The sequence below is a fragment of the Lolium rigidum genome, chromosome 3 (assembly GCF_022539505.1).
Source record: "Lolium rigidum isolate FL_2022 chromosome 3, APGP_CSIRO_Lrig_0.1, whole genome shotgun sequence".
NCBI classification, from domain to species: domain Eukaryota; kingdom Viridiplantae; phylum Streptophyta; class Magnoliopsida; order Poales; family Poaceae; genus Lolium; species Lolium rigidum.
The window spans coordinates 73,708,205-73,720,450 of NC_061510.1; the positions used below are offsets into that span (position 1 = coordinate 73,708,205).

At 48.3% G+C, this 12,246-nt stretch overlaps 1 pseudogene; it reads left to right on the top strand.

Annotated features, from left to right (window-relative positions):
- The first annotated feature begins 1,614 nt into the window (after positions 1 to 1,614).
- Positions 1,615 to 3,766, top strand: LOC124695037 (annotated as a pseudogene).
- The last annotated feature ends 8,480 nt before the right edge of the window (positions 3,767 to 12,246 follow it).

The window sequence follows — 12,246 nt, forward strand, 5'->3', positions numbered from 1 at the left end:
CGATGTTACTAACTGACGTCCACACTCTTGATCATGGCAATGATATGAATCCCAAGTTGAAGAGCTAAGGTTGTCATGCTAGATTCTATGCCCCGATGTGGCCCAGCCTCCCCGTCGTAGTCCTCCACCTCGGTTCCTGATTCTGGAGTATGGTTTTCATCTTTCTTGTTCTTGTTCTTTCACTTCTGCATCTGCATCTTGTTCCTTTTACTTCCACCTATGTTACGGATTCTAATCGATATTGTCCCTTCCAAATCAAAGCGTGCATGCAGGATGGCGGGCATCTGGACTCCATTGCTTGCGTTCGGCACGCGGAGGATGGTTCGAACCTGTCATGCGTGGAGAAAGCCAACCATGTCGCCGCCATTGTCGTAGTACCGTGCGAAGCTGGCCATGTCACTGCCATTTTTGTATCGTAGAAACTCACATAATAGAGAGGCGCTTCAATGTTAGGTTGGTGAGATTTCTCCATTTGTCATGTGATAAATGGAGGAATATAGTTATATGAGTTTGCACTGTAATCATATTATAATATTATTATGGATCTGATATCTTGATGAAACCAAAATTACTATCTTCATAGAAGAATTGATCACTTCATTTATGAATTTTTTATTGTGAATAACTTTGGTGCCACAAAATATCTACCAACATCAACATATTTTGAAACAGAGTTTTAAGATTTAATATATGTCAAATCTTGGATCATTTTGCAACGTATTTTGATTAAGAGTACTGTACAATCTTCTACTACTAAAAAGACAACTGCCACTCTTGTTCATAATGTCCTAGTGTTTTACTATGCATGTAGTATTTCTTTTGTTTTAGTAGTATGCATGTAGTATGCATGTATTATCCTATTTAGGATATCCCTAATTATCATATTATAACAAACACCGTAAGCATGGATTGCTTAGTTGTGCTATAGAATTTGTGGGCGGGATTCTACATTTTGTACTAAATATGAATAACTATGTTTTGGAAATAAGGAAAAACAACTAAGTTAACGAACCATTTGGGTGGAAAGTGGTATTGATTGGTTTATGTTGAGTGGTTACACCAGAGTCATGTCTATGGCGGTCGTGTGTATCACACTTGTGGACGGCCACCCAGGTATCAAAGAGATTGGAGACGTTCAAATTGAGAAGCTTTCCGTACAACCACAAGTCATATGGATTGTCTTGACTAATTAAGTTGTGAGAACCCAACCCATCATACATAGTGTGGGTATGGTACGATTAAATGCAACGAGGTATTGCCTATGAAAGGTCTTGTCTTAGCAAAATTGTGCATGATGGAAAAAATGGGTTGACTAAGTCTTGTGGGTAACTTGTACAACCTCTAGAGAGTATCATACTAGTACTTAGCCGTGTCCCGGTTACAAATAGTTCTGAGCGTCAAGACTTTGAAGAAGTTGAAGAATCTCCTCATCCCAATTTTATTAAATTAAAACTTGGTGGGTGTAGGAGGATTCACCGGGATTTACCGGTGGTTTCTAGGTACATTGGTTTCTATCGATGGTACCGCTTAACATATAATGAAAGAGAGTGTTTCGAAAATGATAGGTAAAAGAAAAATTGATTTGTGCTAATCAGCCAAGCTCCACTTAGCCAAATGCGCATGTAATTATAGATAGGTATTAATTTTCTCGTGACACTTGCTAATACAATTCAAAAGTATTGACCCTTTGTGGCTGCAATGGCTGATGTTGCTGATTTTCGACGAGTGAGTTCCGATGTTTAGGGTTAGGAGTCTATCCTCAACATGCTCGCCTGTGAAATGTGAACACGAAGAACTCCATGCTATATATGTTTATTTCGTTGTAAACTCTAATGTAATGTTAGCTTTGTGCTACGCAACAGGGATCGACACCAAAATTCTATCCAGGCAATAAATCTATCAACCCATCTAAAATCTACTACTCCATTACTTTATTATTTTCTGGTATGACCAAGTTGAAATCACCTCTGAATGTTGAAGGCCCCTCCTAATTTCAAAACAAATCATGTAATTCAAAAATAAAAACTTGCCCACCTTCTTCATAAGGAGAGCCATATAGTGTAGTGATTATAACAGTTACGTACTGACTTTATTCTTGACTGCAACACTTATAGAAAAACTCCTAACATTCCAACTGATTGCCTCAAAAAGATCACCATTAACACCTACTCCGGCAGGCAGAGCGCACTGACTCTGGACTGGCACCGCAGCAGTCATCAGTGCCCTCTCATCTCGTCCACCCATCGGTCAGAGCCGCGCACACGCGGCCAGAGCGGCGAAGCCTTCTCTCTCACCGCATTCGCGTCGCACGATCGAGCTGCACAATCGTTCTGCAACCTGCCCTCCCTGTCTCCCCCTACACTTCTCTTCTCTGTCTCCGGCGCATGGTCAAGCGCGGCGCGGTCCCCGACCACCGTATGTGTGTGTACCGGCCGGTTGCTTTACGCACCACGCTAGCCGTGCACGGTTTTCGCTACAGTTTTAGCTTGCGTGGGCGGAGGCTTCCCGCCGGTGCGGTTTGAACTCGTAGCGAAAATGATTGGGCCGCAATCGCTTTTGCGCGAGCTGCGTGGAGTGCAAAGCGATGAGCCGTAGAATCTGCAGGAAAGCGGGAGTGTGTACTACTGTACTGTGTCTGTGTGTGGGAACGTACCCCAAAACTGGGTCGTTGACGGGACGCGTCGTCGAATCTTACTTACTCTGTGACTGAATGACGTTTGCGCAGGCTTTTTCCGGTCGGCGTCGGCGTTCCTCAACCTGCTCATGGGCACGCTCAAGATCGTCGCCTCCACCGCGCCCGCCTCCACCGCGCCTTCGTCATCGACCCGCCGTCCCTCTTCTCCGTCATGTGGAAGGTAACCACTATAACTCCGGCCATCACATCGGCCATGGCATGTTCTCATTCATGCTGCGTTGCTGACCAAGAAAGTAAACGTGTTCTTGTTCGCAGGGAGTGAGGCCGTTCGTGGAGCTGGCGCCGGCGACGGCGGTGGTGTGCTCGCTGGACTTCGAGGACTCGCTGGAGGACGCCTCCTTCACCGCCTACCCGCGCACGGCCTCCCTCCGCTTCGAGCCATCCGGCGCGGCCATCCTCACCACCATGCCCAAGCCGGGCGGCGGCGGCGGGGTCGTGGGCTCCGCCTCCTCGCGCTTCGCATTCAACGTCTCCGACAACGCGCTCAAGCCGTGGTACCTCTCCACCACGCCGGCAGCACCCACGCCCGGCCCACGCTCCATCATCCCCTCCTCCAGCCCGTCCCTCGTCGGCGCGTCCCCGCTCTCCGCGCGCTCCTTCTCCTTTGCCTCGCCCGCCGCGCGCTCCACCCCCGTCCACCACCACCGCGTGCCGCCAACACCCTCCGCCGCCGCCGCCAAGGGACACAACAAGAATACCCCCGCTCCCGCACCGGCTCCCCTGTCCACGCCGCCGCAGCAGCAGTTCCCGAGGACGCCGCGGCCGTCCTTCCTGCAGTCGCCATTCACGTTCCGCAAGGACGGGCAGGGCGTGCGCCGCGTGGAGCGGGAGCGCGACTCCTTCCTGCCATTCCTCCGCTTCTACCGCCGCCCCTACGACGAGATCTCCTACCGCGCCAGGATGCGCCCCCCGCTCGGCGGACTCATCGCCATCGTCGACGACAAGTTCAGGCACAAGCCGGCTCAGCATCCGCAGCAGCAGCCGCGCCGGCACGCCGCGGTGCTCCACCACCATCACCAGTACCAGCAGCAGCAGCACCACCATCACAACCACCACCACCAGAGGATCTGATTCTGAGCAGACTCGTGCATGCTGCCGTGCCATGCCGGCCGGTCGCCTGAAGTCCTGAACCCGAGAAAGCGATCGAGCGTCTTCGATCTCCATACAGTTTACAACATAATGCAATGCTAGTATCTTGCTAAGTTCATCTTTTTTGGCAACATTTCCCCAACCCCAGTAGTATTTAGTATGCTTATTATGATACCTTCTTCGTCATTGAGCCAATGTAAAATAACATCCCTGAAATTGTGAGTAAAATCGGCCCCCTTTCTGCTCAGATTGCTTGTTCGCTTCTCTGACTTACCAAGCATGTTATTGGGTCAAAACTTGTATGTTGCTCATCTCAGATTACCAAGCATGGTCGTCGCGGGTCAAAACTTTTCTTACAGAGTTTGTTACTCTTACGTTTGTGAAACACGTGACGAAAGTCATTGACTCTTTCACATTCAAAATCTGAACTCCACGTTTGGAGGAAGAAATTTATGAACCGGAGGCAGCCCGGCCGGTTCAATGCATGATGACGATGCATCATTTGCTTACTCAGCCTGTGATGCCACCACGGACCGTTGAAAAAAATTCAAACATCCAAAGAGAAAAGCAACTCACATTACTCCTTTTCTTTCCTTTCCGATCTTTTACACTAACCCTGTCGGCCACCTCACTGATTAAGCACATGTAGCTTTGCGACATGTATTGCATGGAGATTAGCTACATGTATTGATGTATACGTACGCTTACGAGTTCCAATACGCCTTTTCATTTGTTTTCTTCCCCTGTGTGCTACGTAAGTTGGTTTTACTTTGAGGCGATGATCAGAGCAGGGTTGCTGACGCGCGCTTTAGGACTTTTTTTCCCGCAAGAGCTTACAAAAAGGAGCACCAAAGCAAAGCAGGCCGTGGAATTGAACGACGGTCGACGGAGCACATCATTTCTTACTGAATTCAAGTTTAAACTTTTGAATAAATCGCTAGTAAGCATTGCGATACAGCACCGGCGTGAACAGCTTCTTTTCCTCGAGCTCTGGTAAAGCCAAGAACGGTGGGCATGCATAGCAATCTTCTTTTGCGGCGACCTAAACAATTGATCGATCGCCTGCGACAGGTAGTGACCAAGTAAGCTTGCTTTCATTGATCCAGAGGCAGGATCTGGTTCAAGTGTGGACCTAGATCGCGAGCTATGCAGGAGTAGCCACTTTGGTTCTGTCCGAGGAGGATCGATCACTGCTCCATTTGTGTTTTAGTAACACGACTTATCCCTCCTTTTCACGCGATTACATGAAAAATACGAAATAATCTCCCTTTTTATAGACCGCGTGCTGACATTGTCCACGCCTGCCCTGAAATGTTGCTGGACTCGAAAGTAGCTCGGTGCAGCATACTTGTATTGTCTCGCTATGTAATGCAAGGTATGTATCCGCATGGACAATTGTGTATAACCCATCTTTCCACACAAGGAGCTCGCTCATCCAGTGCACTCCTGCCGTTGAATATGCTCCATGGTTGTAGACACCTTGATGACTTCCAAAGGGCCTCAAAAGAACAGATACGACCATCTATATCTACAACATGATTGGGATCGTCTTGGATTCAATCTTGTGTTCGAGGACATGATGCTCCCGATTTGAATTTTGGTGGCTGCACCAATAAGTAAGTAAAAAAACAATATGAACTTTTAAAAGGTTTCTTTTCCTGACTTCCAATATACGAAGGGATTAATCCCTCCAATTTCCATTAAGGAGGCTGATTCCAGAAGATATGTATAAAACATAGAAACAATTTCGCTAGTTCTTAGTCGACTGTGAAACAACTATTTTTAGTCGACAATATGATTTTCTCAAACCGGACATTTTGATTCACAAACTGATCATTTCATAATTTTTTTCTTATGAATCATAGAGGATATCTTACATTCGGGAAAAAAAATTCTACATAGGTTGTTTGATTATTAAGATTGCAATAATGGGGGCCTATTTGGTGTATGTACAAGTCCTTAATTATAAAAAGCACATAATATTGATAGGAAAGCATGTGTAAACCAGAAGATTAAAAACACATGAATTTCTAAGCTTGTCTGTTTGGTTTGCAGAATAGAAAAGGCACATGAACACTCACAAACACAAAGAAATTAAAGCCAAACCACATGAAACATGTTATAATTACGATGTTCTAATAAGCTAACAAAACTCAGTTCGCTCTTGTACTTCGTGCATAGGAATTCTAAAAATAGGTCCAAGTGGATTGAAAAATTCGTATATTTTTTTAAGTGGTATTAAAGGAAAACTTTCTCCGTTTTTTCTTTGTTAAGTTCCATTTAACCAATCCTATGATGTTCGTCCACTTTTCCTTAGAACCAAAGAGACACTTATGACCGTTTTTGGAATTATTAATTTGCACTATATTTTGGAGAAAAAAATTATCCACTCAAATCTATTGCTATAGTTTCTTTGTTTTTGCATGTGTTTTGTTAGGCAGTAATTATGCTAATTAATACACCTATGGATCCTTTAGTTCAACCAAATTTATAGGGTTTTCAGTAGAATTTAGATCCTTGTGGATTTTTCATAGGTATGTTATTTGATTCTCACGATTGGAATCCTTGGTTATTTTGTTATAGGGATCAAGAGGACATGCCACCTTTATATGTAGGATGTCCCTATACATATATAGTAAAAATATTGTGAATCAAATAAGCACTGAGGTCCTTTGTGGTCCAAACATGAGAATTTTCTATAGAGTTTCTTTAGTTCCACAGAAGGATGTTTTTCAATATTCACAATTTCAGTTGCGTTGTTCTCTACACTATAATTCCATAGGTATGTAGAAGAGGTTAGATCTCTTGGAAAAAATAATATGTGTGTCACTACAGGAATTGGCCGAGACGCCGACGGCCGGCTGCCCTCGGCGTAGCCACGCCTGGCCCTCGGCGTAGGCTACGCCGACGGCAGCCCTCGGCGTATCGCCTCGGCGTCTGGGTCCCTCGGCATAGGTAGGTGGGCCGTCGGCGTAGAGCTAGCCCTCGGCGTACGTGTGCTACACCGACGGCCGGCGTGCCCCTCGGCGTAGACGCCCTCGGCGTAGCATCCACGGCAGGCCGTCGCCGTTAACGGCGGGCACCATACGCCGACGGTGTAGCCCTCGGCGTAGCGAGCGACGTGGCGGATCGACGTGAGCCCAAACCATGCAGACGCCGACGGTGTAGCCCTCGGCGTAGCGAGCGACGTGGCGGGTCGACGTGAGCCCAAACCATGCAGACGCCGACGGCCGGCTTGCAGAGGCCGACGGCCGGCTTGCGAGACGTGGCGCCCGTGCTGCTTTGCTTGCGCCGCACGCCAGGCCTCTATGCCGACGGCATGGCCCTCGGCGTAGCCTTGACCATATGGTCGCAGCAGGCCCCTATGCCGACAGCATGGCCCTCGGCGTAGAGCCTTCTCCAAATTTTTTTTTCCCAGCAGTTCACAATTGGCAGTACAGCAGTTCACAATTGATAGTAAAGCAGTTCAGTTACGACAGTACAGCAGTTCATACATCCAAATTCATCGAAATTCACCGAAATGAACCGAAACACCGTAATTCACCATAATTCACCATAATTCACCAAAATACACATAGTAGCATACAAGAGGAGAGTGCCATGTCATCCAAATACATAGTAGTAGGTAGCACATGATAGGAATAGTAGTAGGTAGCAAGCAAGAAGACCGGTAGCGACTAGCGGAGGAAGGACCCGGGCGGGGTGTGTCCGCCCACATCGTTGGCGAAACGAGCAGCCCGGGGTTGCGCTCCGGTAGAAGCTGCAGAAGAACCACCTGGAGAAGGACCGGTGCTACGCCCAGGAGAAGTCGACGGAGAGGCACCGGGAGTAGTCGGGAGTAGTCGACGGAGAGGCACCAGCAGAACGCCCGAGAGACCGACCACCTTCATGAACCGGTGTGACCTCGCGCCCACCCGGCGATGCCCGGTTCCCGGACCATCCCGTTCCCTACGTGTTCCCTACATGTTAGCAACTTGCGAGGCAAAGGAAAGTGGTAACTACCGGTTTGGCAAAGAACTTACCTCCGGTGTGGATCCGTAGTAAGTCGCAGCGAAAGCCGCCTTCGATGGCATGATAGGCATGTCCCCCGCCACGGTAACTCGAGCCGGTGGCGGTGTACCAGTAGACATAGAGATCATCATTTCCCGCAAGATAGGTTACAAGTTAGGCTTTGCGAAATAAAGCATCAAACCGAGACTTGTCATCTACTAGCGGAGAAGAAAGATTCAGACTTACACCTATATACGCCATGTAGGCCGTATTCTGCCTATTCCACCGCGCAGCGGCTCTGCTGATACGCTTCATTGCGGGCTTCGAAGGCCGCCTCGAACTCGGGCTACAATTTCGAAACAATGAATCTCGTAAACACTTAGCCATGTAGGAAGGAAAACCGGAAAGAGGATGAAAATGAGGAAAACTTACATCGTAGGCGGGTGGACGAGCGGGCCGTGGACGAGGCCGGGGGCTGTCGGCGGTGAGGGTATGCTTGAGACGCGTGTAGCTCGTGGGCTGGGGTAGGCTTGACCGCCTTATTCAGTAAAGGGGTAACGGCCATGCGGACGCCCGCGCCCCGACAGGACCAACGACTCCTCGTCGACCGGAATGCTCAAGGGGTCATCCACCTCGGGGTGACGAGACTTGACCATGTCGCAGTAGTCCTCCTTGGCGGCCTTGGCATTGCCGTAGTATTGTGGCTGAGGCAATGCGGGATTGGGCTTCTGCTTCGTCCGCATCATGTCATATATCTGGGCATCATGAAGCACCACCCCGAGTGCTGCCTCGGCCACCCGCATCGCGAAAAGAAAAGTTATGCGTACCACAAATGTAACATGACGGGAAATGAAAGAAGGTCGTTCAATGTATATACATACCATTTTCCCCTTGTAGCGGGTGTAGTCGCGGTTTCCCGCGCAAGTGTGTGCCACCGGTGCCTCGGTTCTCCATGTTCCGCCTCGACACGGCCGCAAACTCCTCATCCTCCCCGAGCCACCTCGCCCTAATTAGCTCCTCCCATGCCTCCCTATGCTGCTCGGCCCACTCGGGACAAACCTGAAAACGCAATACTCAACTCAAGATAATCCAATGAAAACTTAGCAACAATGTAGAATCTCATTGACATTTTACTCACCGACATGTACTCCTCAATGGTCATTGCCCATTCATCCGTAGGCTGGTTACCAACATAGTACTCCTTCTTGACCCTCTTACCCTTGTTAGCCCGGAAGGCACTAGCGCCGGTGAACTTTTGGTTGTACCACCGCTCGCGGTGTCAACCTCTCGCAAGCGCCACGCAAAGTGAGACGCGCCCGCGTGTCATGCTCCGGGTCCACACGATAGAAGCACTTCAATCATGCATAAATGAGTTGTGAAAGTCATGAGTTAGCACATTAGGGTCATTAACTATGAACGGTGCTCGAGAAATATATGCCTTACCCGAACTTGGTGGTCACAGCCTCGAGCAGCTGTCGCGAAGCCTACGGCAGGGGCATCCTCATAGTCCGCCCAAGTAGTGGCTAGCTTCGTCGCGCCACCGGGGACCGTGCTAAGGGGAGTGTATCTCGCCGGGCCGGAACTTCTTAATCGGAGCCCCAAGCAAGCCGTTAGGCATGCGGGGGGCTTGGCATCCCATGTCCAATTGCTTGCAAATAAATCACACATTAGTACACATGCCAAATTGTTTATTATGCCCAAGATGAAAATACATGTTCGAAATTTCTGAAGTAGTACACTTACTCATCGCTCGAAGGAATGATAAGGGCCTTGTCATCATGGGTCTTCGGCTCCTTCCTCGCATCGGGGACTCTAGCTTCTCCACGAAGCTTCAAGGGCTTCGGCGCACCCCCCATCCTCCATCACCTCCAACTCAGCCCTAGAGTCCGACTCGTGTGTAGACTCTGCCTCCATCTCCACCTCCCCACTAGACGGACCCTCTAGGAACAACTCGAGAGCCACGTTGCCGTAGCGCAGGGTGGCTCGTCAAAGTCCATGTGTACCCCGGCGCCACCTCGTCCTCCACCTCGTCCTCCTCGTCCTCCTCGTCCTCCACCTCGTCCCTCCTCGTCCTCCTCGTCCTCGTCCTCCATCGGTACCATTGTCGTAACGCGGATTGCGCACCGGGGCTCGATCACTCCGTCTAGTGGGTGGTCTAGGAATATTCCTCTTCACCTGCGAGAGTGTCTTAAGCAAGCTCTCGGAGTCTGCCTTGCCGCTGCTCATATTGTTCGACCACCCGCATTGAGAAGAATAAAACGAGTTAAGCACAAAGACATATTATATGAAGATACTAAGAATAAAAGGCACAATGCAATTAAGAAGCAGGTTGACATAATAAAATGTAGATACTAAGAATAAAAGGCACAATGCAATTAAGAAGCAGGTTGACAAATAAATACTAAGAATAAAAGGCACAATGCAATTAAGAAGCATGTTGACAAATAAATACTAAAAATAAAAGACCCTCACCAGCCATCATCGCTCTCACGCTCACTCTCATACTCCGTCTCTTTCTCTTTCTCTTTCTCTCGGATCACTATCACTATCACTATCTTGTGAGTACAAAGTTGAAGGGTCGACGGGTGGAGGCTCATCATAATTGTCATTCGCCTCAAGTAACTTCTCCAAGCATAGATATGTCCTTTAGATCCACCACCGACTCACCACGAGTTTCGCATCGTTCCCGAGGTCCTCTTCAACAAACGGTTCTAAAATATATTCCCCGAAGTCCCGTTCCTCTTGATAGAAAATCCCCTCGTATGTCACGGGGTCAATGTTGTTGTAATCATCCTCAGAGGGAATCGGTAGGTTACCATGTGGCGATACCTGGAAGACGACTTCCCAACCCTTGAGTTCCGCTTTCTGGCATGGGTAGGGCAAATAATAAACTTGCTTGGCTTGGTGAGCCAGAACAAAGACATCGGCTCCGCTATAGGTGGTTGAAGGCTTAACTTCAACTAACCCAATGGACTTATCACTTCTCTGTCCACCTATTGGGTCGAACCAATGACACTTGAACACGACGATATTGAGTTGCACGTTCGTACGATTGAATGTCAACTCGTATACACTTTGTAACCTTCCGTAGTAATCAAAGTTGTTGGCTCCTTTGGTGAAGACCCCAGTATTTATCGTTTTGGGATTCGCCCGGCCCTTCTGGTGCGTCTCTGTGTGGAAGCGAAACCCATTCACATCATACTTCTCATACTTGGTCACCTCACGGCTACAACCTTGGGAAACACATTTCAACTCATCTATCATATCAACGTTTCTCTCACGGCCCTACAAGAACATTTCAAATTTGTTGTGTGCATTAGTTACGTGTAATAAGAGGGACAAGTCACATGTTGCAATGTAAGAGGAAAGGTTAGAAATTACTTTTTCCATGAACCATGTCACAAAGTTTTTATTAATTCCGGGAGCACCCTCTTTCGATAGAGTGTCCATCTCCGAGGGTTCGGGCAATTCATCATACGGCCACATTTCATCCGTGAATTTGCTGAAAGGAGTAAATAAGCATTAGACCGAGACGAGGTTACTAGCTGCAAAGTAATTTGTTCACCATTTTACCTTACGAATGGGAACACTTCCTCCATGTTCATAAGCACATATAGCATTATACAATCCTTCTCTTCGTTCTCCAATTTATATTTTGTTCCTTTACCAGCCTTGCCACCGGGGAATTGGAATAGTTTTAGCTTGGGGTCATTCTCGGGCACGTCGACATTGTAACGAGTGACCGGGTTATGCTGAGTGGGAACATCATCGGGATAGTACGTTGTCGCGGCATCTGCCATCTCTCGAAGGCATATTGCCTCAGCTATGCATGCTTCAATCTTGGCCTTGTTTCCGGTTATCTTTCGAATATACTTAAACTCTCTCTCAATACGGAACCGCTAACGAAACCGCACCGGACCACCCAAGAGTGCCTCGTTGGTGAGGTGCACAATGAGATGTGCCATCGGAGTAAAGAAGCCCGGCGGAAATATCATCTCCAAATTGCATAGCAACTCCGGCACTCGTATGTTGTAGCTTTGCAATAACCTCGGGACATATCCGCTAGCACGGAGCGTGCGGAAGAAATGGCTCAAGCTGCGCAAGCACTCGCCGGACTTTCTCGGGGATATACCCTCGAAGCATCACCGGCATGAGCCGCTGAATCCATATATGATAGTCGTGACTCTTGAGCCCGGTGACTTTTCCCGTCGAAAGATTAACTCCCTTACTCATATTCGAGCAATAACCATCCAGGAACATCACGATGTATTTGAGCCACCGAATGCCTCCTTCTTTTGGATGGAATCAAGGCAGAAGTTGGCATGCGGCTTGAACCAATTCTTTTGACGGCCAAAAGGACGCTTCATGTGTAATTTTTCCCTATCACGGAGGATCTCAATATCGACTCTAGCCTTGACATTATCCTTTGACTTCCCGGGAATGTTCGGGCATGTGTGAAAGACGGACTCCGC